The sequence below is a fragment of the Miniopterus natalensis genome, chromosome 1, assembly GCF_054644295.1.
Source record: "Miniopterus natalensis isolate mMinNat1 chromosome 1, mMinNat1.hap1, whole genome shotgun sequence".
NCBI lineage: Eukaryota > Metazoa > Chordata > Mammalia > Chiroptera > Miniopteridae > Miniopterus > Miniopterus natalensis.
In genome coordinates, this window is record NC_142081.1 from 119,681,736 (window position 1) to 119,695,803 (window position 14,068).

Here is a 14,068-nt window from a genome sequence, read left to right on the forward strand (position 1 = left end):
GTTCATATACCTTTACTCTTTGGCAAGTTCAAACAGAAGCAAAAAGGAGATGAGCGTGTGTGTGTGTGTGTGTGTGTGTGTGTGTGTGTGTTCATTTCAAGAATCTAGTTAGAATTTTAAGAAACTGACTTTAAAACCATGCTCTAGAGGCCACTGCTGCTTCATTGCACATGAGCTCTGCTGCAGCGCCCGAGCACTGATGGAAAATGCCTGGCCAGAATAGCAGGGCTCCTGTGTCTGCACAGTCCATGTTTTATCTGAAACCTGAGTTAGCTTTACAATTTAGGACTCTGCTATACTAATGCAGAAAAGCCAGCCTGATCAAATACATGCAACAAATATCACAGTGATTTATTCTTATATTTAAATTGGGAGACTTACTAAAACATAATGCTTACAGTTCTCACCAGGGTGTTTTACTAGTATCCGCTGAATGGGATATTTGCGTGGTGTGTGCCATGTGAAGGGTTTGGTTCAGCTCTGCACACTTTGCTTTTATTATTTGTTTCATTCATGTTTACATTTCAGCTCTCTTATATTATAGAAACACACATTCTATTACTATAAAATGCATAGTCAAGCTATTTTGAGATATGTCTTCCTAACAAGTCATGTTAATTTGCTCCTCTGGCCCAGCCGGGTGTGGCTCAGGGGTTGGGCGTCGACCTGGGATCCAGGCGATCGGGGTTCGATTTCCTGTCAGGACACATGCCCTGGTTGCGGCCTCGATCAATGACTCTCTCATCATTGATGTTTCTATCTCTCTCTCTCCCCCTCCTTTCGTCTCTCTAAAAATCAATAAAGATATATTTAAAATAAATAAATAAATTTGCTCCTCTAGTTCATTCCTAGGGACATTTAACCACATTTTTAAAAACCTATCTCCCTACCATATTAAAAAAAAACTTATTTAAGAAACGTATATCTATTCTTATTTAGTGACATTAATTTCCAAGGAGAAAACTTTTCATAATGTATATTGATTCTTTCTTCATGACTTTTAGGGGCATCATTTTGTTCTGCTAGTTAATCTGATACCTATTTTTAATCATTACATAGCACTCGTTAGGCTTCTCTGTTTGTGAAAGCAGGCTGGATTTACCCTGCTCATTAGCCTGAAAGCATCCCAGCCAGATGGCAAACACAATAGGGGTAGGGAATTGGCCTTTATTTTTTTCCTTTCTTTAGCTCTCATCTTTTAAACTGAGTGTCCCTCACAGTTCCAAAAGTTCTTCCTGCTCACTGGCTCTTCATTATAATTATTCTCTTTCAACAGATAGATTATAAACTCCTGGGAGCAAGGCCTTGAGGTGTTAGTCTCTGTGTCTCCCACCCCAGCTCTTCAGAAAAGGGACTGATGGATGAAGGGACAGAAGGAAAAGAGTGGGACCCTCCTAGAGCCCGCTGCCAAGCTCGAGGCAATCCTTGTTTGGGATGAGGGAAGGGCTGTTAGGCCTTACATGCACAGCATTAAAGTCTAATCTGAGAATTTGTAATCTAAATCTGAAATACAGACATGCAGTCAGATGCAAGAGTCACATAACCACTGAATAGAATTTAATAATAATACAGTTTTAAAGGTCAGTATTGATTACAGAACACAACTACAATAATACACGATAATAGATACATTTATCAAAAACCAATCATATACCATTTATTGAACATCAACACATACTATTTCATGTAATTCTTGGCACAACCTTCTGAGTTAAACAATGTGAGTCCCAGTTTTACTACAGCAGGGAATGAAGGAGTCTCATAGAAAGAGCATAACTGTCCAATGGCTACCTAGACAGTCAGTGACAGGCTGGGAGTTGGAATTCAGGTATATTTACATCCAAAACTTATTTGTTCATCCCTCAGAATCCACAAGTGTCTCTTACTGATAATAGTGTTTCACTCTCATAATGAGATGGAGATTTCATTTTACTGAGATCCAAATTCATTGCATAGAATTTTTTTTTTTTTAAGGAAAAGAAAATGAATAATAGTTCTTAGAATGGATATGTGTAACTCTTAAACTATTCCTATAATAAAGGAGTGAATTCAAGAAAACCCCAACAAAGAAAATCTATTGCTTTAGGAAATATTTAGTAAAGAGCAGTACTATTTTACATAATGTATATATTACACTTCTATATTTCTTGCCTTCAATGGCATGAGAACTACTTTGCCTTAAAGAGGTCAAATTGGAACAAATGTAATTTTGGTGTCTTAAAATGACTAATGAATTATAAGGAGATGGAAGAAGTATTTTGTTGAGAAATTAACCTTAATATTTTTCTTTCCTCTGAAGATTGCTTTAGTTATAAATGTAAAAAACAAACAAACAAAAAGATGAAATGAAGCAGCTAAACTTTTTCAAGAGATATAACAACTTTAAAAAATGTAATTAGTTTTATTATGAGTTTAAAGAGTTTGTCAAGTAGAAGGGCTGTTGCCTAACACTCACTACTTGGGCTGAGCCACTTTGAGAGTGGGATTCAGTGCACAGGAACTGTCTGTGATCTCTGCTTTCCACTGCCTTCCTTACTGAAAACTCAGATGGACTAGGTAGTAAGTCCAAGGTTATAAGTAACTAAATGAGCCTCGAGTTAAACTCAGGTATTATAAAAATTAAGATTAGAATGTTACTCAGTCTGTTTGACTTCTTTTTATGGAGCAAGATTGGGTGTTGATGACCTAAATTAAAATCCATGGGCCATGACTTTTTCCAAATTTAGTAATAATTCATTTTAAAAATAGTATATTTATTCTTGATGACATTGATCATTTTCACCTGCCTTTTAATTCATTTACATTCAGTATTAAATTTCTCATCCAATTTAAATATATTGCTTTTCAGATCATCTAAGATTTAAAACAAAAGATTAAGCAAGTGCTCAGGAGAAGAGTGAAAGTTCTGCAGTATAACAGTTAACTTGTTTTTATAAATATATTTAATTTTACTTATATTTCCAGTCACTTGTTTTCTGATGGGATGAATGATAAATAATATGTAGATTTAAATACACTAAAAGAATTTGGGGAGAATATTTTCATTTACCTGTGTCTGACAATCTGTTGTCATGGGTAAAAGCCTGTTTACTCATCAAGAAACAAAACACCTTTGCATCTCGTCAGCTGGCCATTTGAATAAAACACAGGAACACCTGCTACCTGAAGAGCACTATTGTGTTTTGGAACTACTCCATCTGTAATAAACTGTTATTTTAATCAAGATGACTGTGTGCTGTAGGGAATCTGAATCTATTTGACTGAAGGCATTCAGGGCTATCCACTATACCATCATGATAGAAAGCATAATATATTCAAGCCAGAGGTGGGAAAAATGATGTGTTTCAGGAGAGCCCTCCTGATTATAGCAGCCTAGTTATGCTGAAAGATCATAATTAAATTAGTTCATTGCTTTATCTTGCTTAGTGATTCAGAGAATTTTAGAGCTGGTGGGGTCCTTGAAATACGTTTAATCTAAACCATTCATTTTACAGATGAAGGAACTAAGACTATGAGGTTATATTTCTCGCCCCAGCTCACATGGTATTTTAAGAAAAAAGCTAGGATACGAATCCAATTCTTCTGACTTCTAATTTACAGCTCTTGTACTTGACTTTCTGGAAATTCTATGTAAAGATCATGTTGAATATGGAAATACAAATTTTGTTCAATAGGCAGTAGAAAATGTCAAATCAACAAACGAAAGGCCAGATTCCTTTGCCTTCTTAGCAGACTAAGTCATCTTTTACTCTCAGCCTTGACAACGATGAGCCTTAGTTGTCAACTGGCAAAAGCGAGCATTCCCCATCCTTCCTAACCGACCACCACCCCTTCCCGGGCACACACATCCTGCTCTGAGAGTCACATCTGCTGTAGCTGCTAAAACTCCGTGTGCCTACATATTAGAGTGTTTCACACAGATTTTCAGACTTAGGCATATTTTGATCTCTTCTGTTTACTGAATATATGTTGCTATTTTACTCTCATTGCTGGCATTTTCTAATTGTTTCAGATAAAAGGATTTAGAAAATATGGCTAGAGACAATACATAGAATCTGCATTGATATATAATCTGGGAAATTGCTTTTTTTAGATTGTCATGTGGATTTTGGACTATAAAGCAATGAAACTAAACTTTCAGGATCAGAATTTTGTTTGTTTGTTTTCAGACTTGTGTTAGCGCCTTAACAATTCAACCTGCCTGGTGTGAGCTATGCTGCATTGTGCTCCTTGACCAAATCAAGGGAGAAAAGTTGATCTTTGCATTTCAAGATGGAGCCATGCAAGATATCAACACACTCAGGATTTATTAAATTAGTTGCCACCAGATCATAATGCCCTGATTTATACATAACAAATGTTTTTTTTTTTTTTTTTTATCACCCTGGAGAACATGGAAATATTTGTTCCAGGCATATTTTCAACTAAGTAAGATTTTTTTAAAAAAACTTCTCGCTTCTTTCCCACATCTCTTACCTCTTTCAGATGCCTCTACTACTTCCCACTAAGACTCCTACCCAGCCAGTGCCCCTGGAGTCCCTTCTGTCATGAAGAAAAGATTTCTTTAGGATGCTAACATCTTAGTTTAATTGATCCCAGGAGTTTTTGCTTTACAAGAGAGGCATATGGTCAGCCCTTCACACCATTATTCTCCGAGGATAGCTGCTTTCACTTTGTTTTGACCCCCACTGCTGCTACATTCTTAGAGCTTCCAGGTATTGGCTGCTCCCTTCCTTCCATGCAATGCGTAAGTCTTTTACAGATATTAACTCAGTCTTCAAAGCAAATTGGCGAGGTGAATACTTTGTCCTAATTTTACAGACCAGGAAATTGAAACCCAGGTCACATAAATAGAAAGGATTAGAAGTCAATTCTTACTTCAAAATCCACACTCTTAACCATTGCTTTTTAAGTTCTACTATTTGAATTTAAATCATTCTAGTACTCAGGGGGCAGAGATATTACTGTCCATCAATGTTTTCCAGGGCTCCTAAATCATACAAGTTAGAGATTTCCATCTCAACATATTAATAAATCCATAGGCTTGTTCCACACACAGGTTACAGAGGGGACATGATCATGTTCAGCAGCTTCTGCTGTTTTATTTATTTTTCTAATTTAGCTTGTCAATATCTATTAACAGTAATTGTTTTTATTTAAGTCACTCTCCCTCATATCTAATATAATTTAAAAATTCCAAAATAATATTTAATAACTGCATTTTATGTTGGTAAGGAGAAATGAATTTAAAACAATGTAATTTGATTTTTATAAGAAGAAAACTACCTAGATGAGTCTCCTAATTAATTATATTAATTATTATTCAAGCATGAAATCTTTAAAACTATTGCAAACATCTGTTCTTTCAGAATCTTCCTCTCATATGATCAAACTTGGTCAATAACAATTTTGTCCTCTTTGAAAATTGAGACATTCTTAAATTAAAAGCAGAGTTCTTCAAGATCTGGGGCTTATCGTGTGTGTGGGTGTTTGTGTGTGTTATAGTCCTCTTTGGTGGTCTGGTTAATAGAATTAGTTCTCAGAATACTGTTATAAATGTAAAAAAATATTAGAATTATGCAGGAACAGTAAATTAATACTAATTATTAAAATATTTTTAAATCCAAAATTATGACTTAATAAATGTATGTTAAATGACAAGATCTCACAGAAGATAAAATAACTACTGTTCTTTAAAAAGAGTGATGAGGTAGCCACAGCACTTTAATATTATATGAAGTATTTGTTACTATCATTGATGAGAGAGTCACAGCTATGGCTTATTGCCTGTATTCACAATTGAAGAAAATACCAAGTTTTATTTGGAGTTAGCAAGAATAAAGACATATTTCCTCCATCTGTTGTGGGTGGGAAATAGGCTCTTTCAGGGATCGGGAGAAAAGCATTTCAAGGATCCACCTGTGGGAAATTGCGATGTGGCAAGGTGGCTTATTGGTGATGGATGCCCCTGTCCCTGGTCTTCCGATGTCCCATTTACCTCCATCACGCCATGGAAAAAGGCCAATCTTGTCTTCAGCAGGGCCCAGGCAAAAGTCAATGCCCAGAGTTTCTGCTTCATAGTCCTTGGGAGCCCAAACAGGCTGTCTCAGGCCCCACATGGCCACTAGACCCTTATAGTCGCTTGTTCCTGGGCAGGAGAGAACATGAATGAACAGGGCAAGTGTGGGTCCTGAGCAAGAATGAGAGAGAGAAAGAGAGAGAGAGAGAGAGAGAGAGCGCTCTTTGTCTTCTGGTGTTATATCCAGGACCTTGTTCAAAATAACTAATTAGCTTCCCAAGATTTTTCGGGCTTCTGTTGGGATCCACCCTCTGATGACTGACCCCTTTCCCAGGTTAGACCCACAGGCCTCTGTGGCCCAGAACCTCCCCCTGCACCATTTTTACTTTATTGTGTATGTCATTCTTTCTCCATGCTCTCCCATCCCACACACAACCCAGAACCTGAACCAGAAGGTTGAAGGAAGGGGTGTTGATCCCCTTGGAAGGTCAATGCTGCAATTTCTTGGGGTGTGAAGCTATAGCTTCCTGGTGAAACAAGCAGGCTTCTGCTTCCCAGCTAAATATGCTCAACAATGTCTGACTTTTCCTTTGCTCCCCTTCCCATCAATAACTAGCTAAGGGTGACAACACATCCATTTTACATTCCTCTTAAAAACCAAGCTTTTGAAAACCAAGGGCTCTTGAAAGTTTTTAATTTTATAAGGGTGTCTATCTTATATGTTTAGTGTCTACATTCATTTATTTATTAAGAAAAATCAATATGCCCTACCTGAATAGCAAGTTTTTTCATGAATCAACTCTAATTCCCTATGATTGAAACATAAAAACACTGAAGATTAAATAATATTCTATCTGAAGCAATTTCAGGCCATGCTAAATGTAAATGGGCTTCGGTTCTGCCACAGCAAAGAGCAATTTCAGTGGCTGAATAGCAGGCTTGCAGCCAGGTGGAGTCAGCAACTTCCAAACTGACTGCTTGTGGGTTAATATATTGAGAGATTTGTCACCCCAATTCAGGAGTGTCCTTTCAAATGCCTTAAGTAGTCACAGCTATTGACTTTTTATTTAATATAAGATCTAGGATAGGCAGAGAAGAAAAACAATATTGTAACTTGCCTAGTTTAAGATATAGTTGGCCAGTAGCTTCACATGGTTATTGTTAATTTTCCTACAGAAAATTCATAGGCACAATTGTTTTGTACAGAACTACCCTATTTAGGAATCCTGAGTGTCAATTCATTTCACTTTAACTTTTGGTCATTTCTGGTAATATTTGCATTTTAGTAGTTTTAAAGAAAGTTGTCATGGCAAACATTCTTTTTTTTTTGGTTTCATTTCATTTTTTTTAGGATATTGTCTGAAAAATCATAATAATCTTTGGCAAGTAATAGTAACTCTATTTGGAACTCCTAAATTCTCATCAATTAATTTTTGACACCTGCTCTGTTAATTTCCTGTGAGGTTTGCAACACATACTTCTACCAAAAGAGGTTAAAATTGCTTATCTGTGGACCCACTGTTTTAACTGACTCACATCTCTGACTCAGAGGCTGCTACAAGATTGGCAATCTATTTGTACTAATTCTAGATCACAGAGTTGGAGTAGAGAAAGCCTCTATAATTTACTGTCATGTGCATCATCAAATTAAATAATTAAAATCCTAATAATATTAGCAATATTATCTCCATAAAAGATGGGTATATAACACATTCTTATTTGTAATCTTTGGTGAATTTTAGTTAAAAGAAATGTTTAAAACCTATTTTTTAACAATGAAGACATAGGCTTAAATTGAGATCTTCCAGATGAGTGCAACTCTCCACATCTTCTAAAGAAGTCAAAAATATTTCTTTAATAACCTATGAATTGTGTCACCAAAACTCCTTGGCCACTTCTGCTATGATTCCAACTCTGTGGATAGCATTGCGTGAAAGGCATAAATAAAGAAAAGCTGGACAATTTAAGATACACTCTGCACTAACTTAGACTGTCTGTTGCTAACTCGGTTCCTTTAATTTCAGACAGCAACACGCCTTTGCAAATACGGAATTGCCAGCTCAATCCAACTCTTTCACTGCTTGATTCCATTCATGCATTCCAGCAAACCTGCAGTGAGCTTGTACTAAACACGCTCTCCCTGTCATGGAGTCTGTGAGCTTAGCGTAGACTTAAATGCTGCAAATGCGGCAGTATGGCAGTTGGTCTTTCTAAAATCAGAAACAGTCAGCTCCCTCCCATTAGAAACAGATTGTTCTTCAATATTTTATTGTCGTCTTTCTAAAATTATACCCTTTCTGAAAGGGTGACTTACGACTTCCTGTGCTGCATTCCAGAAACAGGGGCCTCTGAGTTTCATGGGATGGGAAGAATTGAGGGGCACTGCGTTCCTGTGCCACTGCGTCTCTGCGTCATGGCCCCGCTACACTGCGTGATGCTCTGTCTGTATAAAGCTCTGTCCGCTGATGTCTAGGGAGCTCTCCTGGCCGAGAGGACGCATCTGCCTCGTTTAAAGTCCTGCTTCTAGCGTGAAGCCTAGTGCTGGACATACAGTGGGCATTATAATTGAATGAGTAAAAGTACATGCCAACTATATAGAACAAACCATTTAATATGTTAGATATTTGACAGCTATTAAACTATTTATGGACTGAAAGTGTTTAGAGGAAACCTGATCTTGAAATTAAGAAGAATTTGGATAAATAGAGGAAAGAAGGGAGGCCATTTCAAATGAGAGAACACAGAGAGGTAGAGAAATATAAAATGCATTCATTGGATTCTGAATTTACCAGTTATCAGTTAGTAATTAAAAATATAATATTAATAAAATAATGAAGTAAGCAGTTACTTAACTCTTTATACTTTATATAATACATTTGTATATCAGATACTGTGAAGCTATTTTTGTTAGATAACTCAGCATCACTTTTATTGTTTTGTAATTTTCAGTTGTTTTTCATTGTAACTTATCTCTAGCTTTAATCTAACTTTATTTTTTTTAAGTTTCTTATCTTTATTGCTGAAAATATTACAAAATCTAACTTTATAACTACATTTATTAACTTGTATTTACCTTAAATAAATTGTAATGTTTCAAATTATAAATGCAAATTAGTGGTTTGTATAAAGACTGATAATAGCAGTCTACACAAATTTAAAAGTAATTTAAAACTGCTTTTTGAACAGCAAAAGAAAAACAATTGAAAATTAAATTGGTAAAATTATATTTAATGAGCTTAACTTTTTTTAACTTCTGCTTGATATGAGAAAATAAATTTCAACTTAGTTGCTAGATATTCATTCAGAAATTGTTGACATTATTCCCTTTTTGTCAACTGACACATGTTGAATAACTTTTGTAGAATTAAATTAAAAATATAAATTTTTTATTTAGTTCTCAAAGTCCAGGTTTTACAGAAAATCACTTAGGATCAAACATAAACAGCATTGACAAGATAATCAATGCCAATCAATAGGCACACAATGGTCAACTCTTGTGATAAGACTTAAAATTGAATAATCAATTAAGAGAAGGTTCTCCAGACTCATCTATTCTCAACATTTTGTAGCACTCATCTTGCATATATTTTATAAAATTTAAAGAACTTCACATCAGTGCTGCTCATGTGATACAAAAAAACAACTAGATTAATTAAATATTGAAGAATAAAATTTTTCTTGGCTTTAGAAGGCCACAAACCATTGGGATATCTAAGATTTTACTCCCTACGAGCCAATGTTTATGCCCCATTAAAAATGCATTTTATACTCTCCTATTTGCCTCCCTTCATCTGTGGTGTTCTGAAATCTCTTTTCTCTTCTGGGGGACATCATTGTTCATCTTTCCTAAGGGCAAGCTTTCCAACGTAACACCTTGGCTAAATTTAGTTTTTTCCTTAAAATATTTCTCATTAAGCAGAAATAACCATGATTTCCATACACATTTTTCTTCTATGCTCATATCCATGCTTTCTCATTGTACATAACTTTTTAAGATCTTTTTCTACATTCTTTTGGAACTTGTCACCTACTACCACTTTCCTGAAGGTTGGATACAAGTACAATTTACTTTTGTGTCCTCTATAATGAATGGCTTGCTGTAAACACATATTATATTTGTTAGAAAAAATGAGAAGTTCATAATATATCAAGCTTAAATATAAACAGGGAGTATAATATATAAACACATAATAAAAATAATTTACAAAGTTGAAGATTTGGGGTAGAAATTTTGAGTGGGAGCTGTATATGGAATTACATATGCAGTCTAGAAACAATTTTCATTCCACTTAAAGTCACTACTTTTGTGGTCCTAATTTCAAACCCTGTATCATGTTGTGGTTGATATTACTCTGTTAAGAATAGAAAAACAGAAATATATTAAAAGCAAACTTGGCTGAATTACTGTTCTTTTGATAAATTAGACCATCTATTTATGGATCTACTTTATGGATCAGACCATGGCTATGAAGGCTTTAACATTCAAATTTCCATGAATGACTCATTGAAGACTTTTGTTATGGGCTACAAGTACCTATAAATTTTATTTTCCACTCAAGATATGCCACTTATTATATACTACAGATGATCACTGTACATTGTTCTGTCTTCTTTTATGTTAACCTGCTGGTGGCAAGAGAGCTTACTGAATTCTTCAGTTTTATGAGTTGAAGGGCCATTATTCTGAGTGCTAGCAATTGAAGTGACATAGAGATGTGATGTTAAAAAGAAGGGTAAAAGAATATTTCCTGTGAATTCATGAATTTCCTTTCATCAACATTCATGAGCCCTAAGGATTTTAGGGGTCATATTTTTAATGAGTTATTTTGACTCGTTTTGACTTCTCTGGGGATCATTCAGCAAATACAATCTCACCAAAGTTAGAAGTTCATATGGCTCCTAAATGGTGACAGGCTGGTGAGAAGACTCTTTAGGTCAAGGAAGAGGACTTCTTTGGTGGGGCGGGGTCGCTTAAGTTATTTTTGAGAAAAGCTCTAAAAGATGAGGTAGAATATTGAAATTAATAACTTTCTTAGCTTCATTAGCATTGGAGCTAACTTTTCTTTGTAGTCAAAAGAACGTACACAAACACACAAGTACAGCTAATTGAGAAAGAGAAAATGATACTCCCAGTAAACAAGCTAAGCTTTTGCAAAGCAATTTTGTTTCTTTTGTGGTTTTTTTCTTTGAAAAAAAAATTTAACCAGAAGATAAATTAAGAAAAAAGTAGTCAAAATCAGAGGAATTTAAAAATTTTTCTGTCTACATTTGAACACTAAAATGATGGAAACATAGAAATGAACATTTTTCAATTTATTTTGTTTACCTAGATGTGGAGAGATTGTGAACAGTTTTATTTTTACAGATATATAGTTAGAGTGCACTTATGCTTTTTTATTACTATTCTATCCATGTAGTAATAAACATCATTTGAAAAAACTTATACAATACTTTTAAATGGATAGCTTAGTACTTGAATAAGGATTTTATATTTTGTGAAATGGTTAAAGGCACAGCATTGACATGTATCTACAGATATTTTTCCTAGATAATTTATCTTTAGATAAGATGTACTACCTTCTATTTCATGCTAGAATGTTTTGATATATCCTGCTTTCTTGAAAATCCCCCACTTTTTCCCTTGAAACTTTGTAGGCACGTATAAGAGCTTATTCTGTGTAACTTAGGCACTATTAAATTTCTAAGAAAATTTTATCAATGCAAACATAGAGACAAGTAAATGACAGTGCATGGTTCAAAAAGACTGACAGATTACTATAGATTCTCTTAGTTTTCCTAGATCTCTGGGGAAAAGGTAGCTCCATATTACATTTTATTTTGCACACAATAATATAAATTACTTAAATTCTCTCTCTTTTTTAATGTCTTTATTGATTTAAGAGAGAGGAAGGGGGAGGGAGAGAGAGACAAACATCAATGATAAGAGAGTCGTCACCAATCAGCTGCCTCCTGCACAACCCAGACATGTGCCCTGACCAGGAATTGAACCATGATCTCCTGGATCCTAGGTTGATGCTCAACCTCTGAGCCATGGCGGCCAGGCTTAAATTCTCTTTTAAGTCAGAACTTCAGAATAGTTCTGTTAAGTTTAATAACTTCAAAGTGAATTGCTAGAATCAGAATCATTACACAGGCACAATACCCAATTAGTCCATTTGTACTTTCTCCTATGTGGTAATTGCTCTGGAAATATATGAAATTATATGCACAAAGAAGAAAAGGCAAATTTACTAATTTTACCTTGTAATTTCCTATAATATATCCATGTGAATAGAAGGTCTACATATGTATTCAATATGGTAATTAGCATTTTATTCAGTAGGTATTCCATGCTGACACCAAAAAGCCAATGCTAAGAAAGGATTGTGAAAATAACTGATTTGAAATGAGGCATTAGTGGTCTTTTGCATCTATTAACATTACTGTAACTTTCAAAATATTTATGAGTTTGGTAAGAAATCTTTACACTCTTTCCTTGATATTTTTGATGAAGGAAGTGATAACTTGTAGAACATAGAAGGAGTTATATGAACAGAATCACCTTTTCTATGGAAATTACCATTCAACAAGGAGGACCATCTTCCTTCCCTCTTTGAAGGTCACAATTAGCTCATATTTTGAATTTTTTATTTATTTATTATCCACCACTGAGTTGTTTCTCAGGCAGCTGTTTCTTAGTGCCGTGTACTTTTACTTACCTATATGTCTGGCCCTTGGTTATTGTGTTCCAGTTGCTGCCTGGGGCTCTGAGATCCCTGGCTTGCTGCCCTGCTACAGTTTCCTTGCTGTTTCCAACAGAGGGAGAAAACCACATTTCCCTTTGAGACAATCCATTAAGGGAAAACAAAACTACCATCACAAGGCTTATGTGTATGTCACATTTTACAGAAGGCTTGTATCTGGTTAGAATTGTAGTACACAGGAGGAGAAACATAATTCATTCACGGTCTTATGCCTTTGCTTCACTTTTGACCTTCCTTTCAACCTTTCAAGGAATCAGGTGCCTTATTCTTCCAAAGCAGAATATGCTCCTGTTTCAGATAACCTGCCCAAACATAGCAATTTGGATCCATTTTCTTTCTTTCTTTCTTTCTTTCTTTCTTTCTTTCTTTCTTTCTTTCTTTCTTTCTTTCTTTCTTTCTTTCTTTCTTTCTTTCTTTCTTTTTTTCTTTCTTGCCAGAGCAATCAAAAGACATGGTGACTTATATCAGCTCATTTCCCAAAGTGTGAGGTGTTAGCTGATAGGATATCAGAGCAGGCTTCTGGTTATGGCAGAAGATCACTAGACAGATAGGCAGGTAGAGAGACTTAGATTTGAATCCCAGCTCTACCACTTATTATTCATGACCTTAGGTAAATCACTTAGCATCTATGACCTGCCCTCTCTCTGTGTTTTAAAAATGGTCATAATATGAGCTAAAATAGTTTTAGGATCATCAAATGCTGTAATAATGGGTGAGAGTGTTCTTCAGAAACTACAAAGCATTTAACAAGTTTTAGGTAATTTTTTTCTATTAATTGCTAATGAAAAGTAAGCCTAGAAAAAGGAGAAAAGTAATACTGAGGATATCTATTTATATTTGTTAAAAATAAATGTAACCATATTAGAATATGTATCATCCAAACATGGGTGATTCATCGCTATTCTAATTGGGAATTTTCATTTCGTTTCCGCTGAAGTGCCCTTGTCTTTGCTGCCAGAGCTCATTCTCTCGTTTGTTCTCACACACTGTCTGTTTGGATGGCGTGCGTGGAACTTCGTGTCTGTGCTCCCTGATAGCTGAGCCACGATGAGATTCTGTCCTGCATTAAGCTTAGAGCAGAAGCTGTTATTGTTTGCTTCCCATAACCTGGCTAAGGATGTCTGTCATTTAGGAGATAATGTTAGAAAAGCAGAATGCTGTCACAAGGTGGGTTATTCAGGACAAATAAATACCCAGGTAAAACTACGATGTTTGTTTTTAAAGTAAAGGAAGGGCATTGAGGTATGTCAGCATAATCCATTAGGAAAACATTATTCCCCTTTCT

At 35.3% G+C, this 14,068-nt stretch overlaps 1 protein-coding gene across 1 annotated transcript in view; it reads left to right on the top strand.

Annotated features, from left to right (window-relative positions):
* MALRD1 (MAM and LDL receptor class A domain containing 1) overlaps positions 1 to 14,068 on the top strand; it is a 543,727-nt gene that overhangs the window by 277,545 nt on the left and 252,114 nt on the right.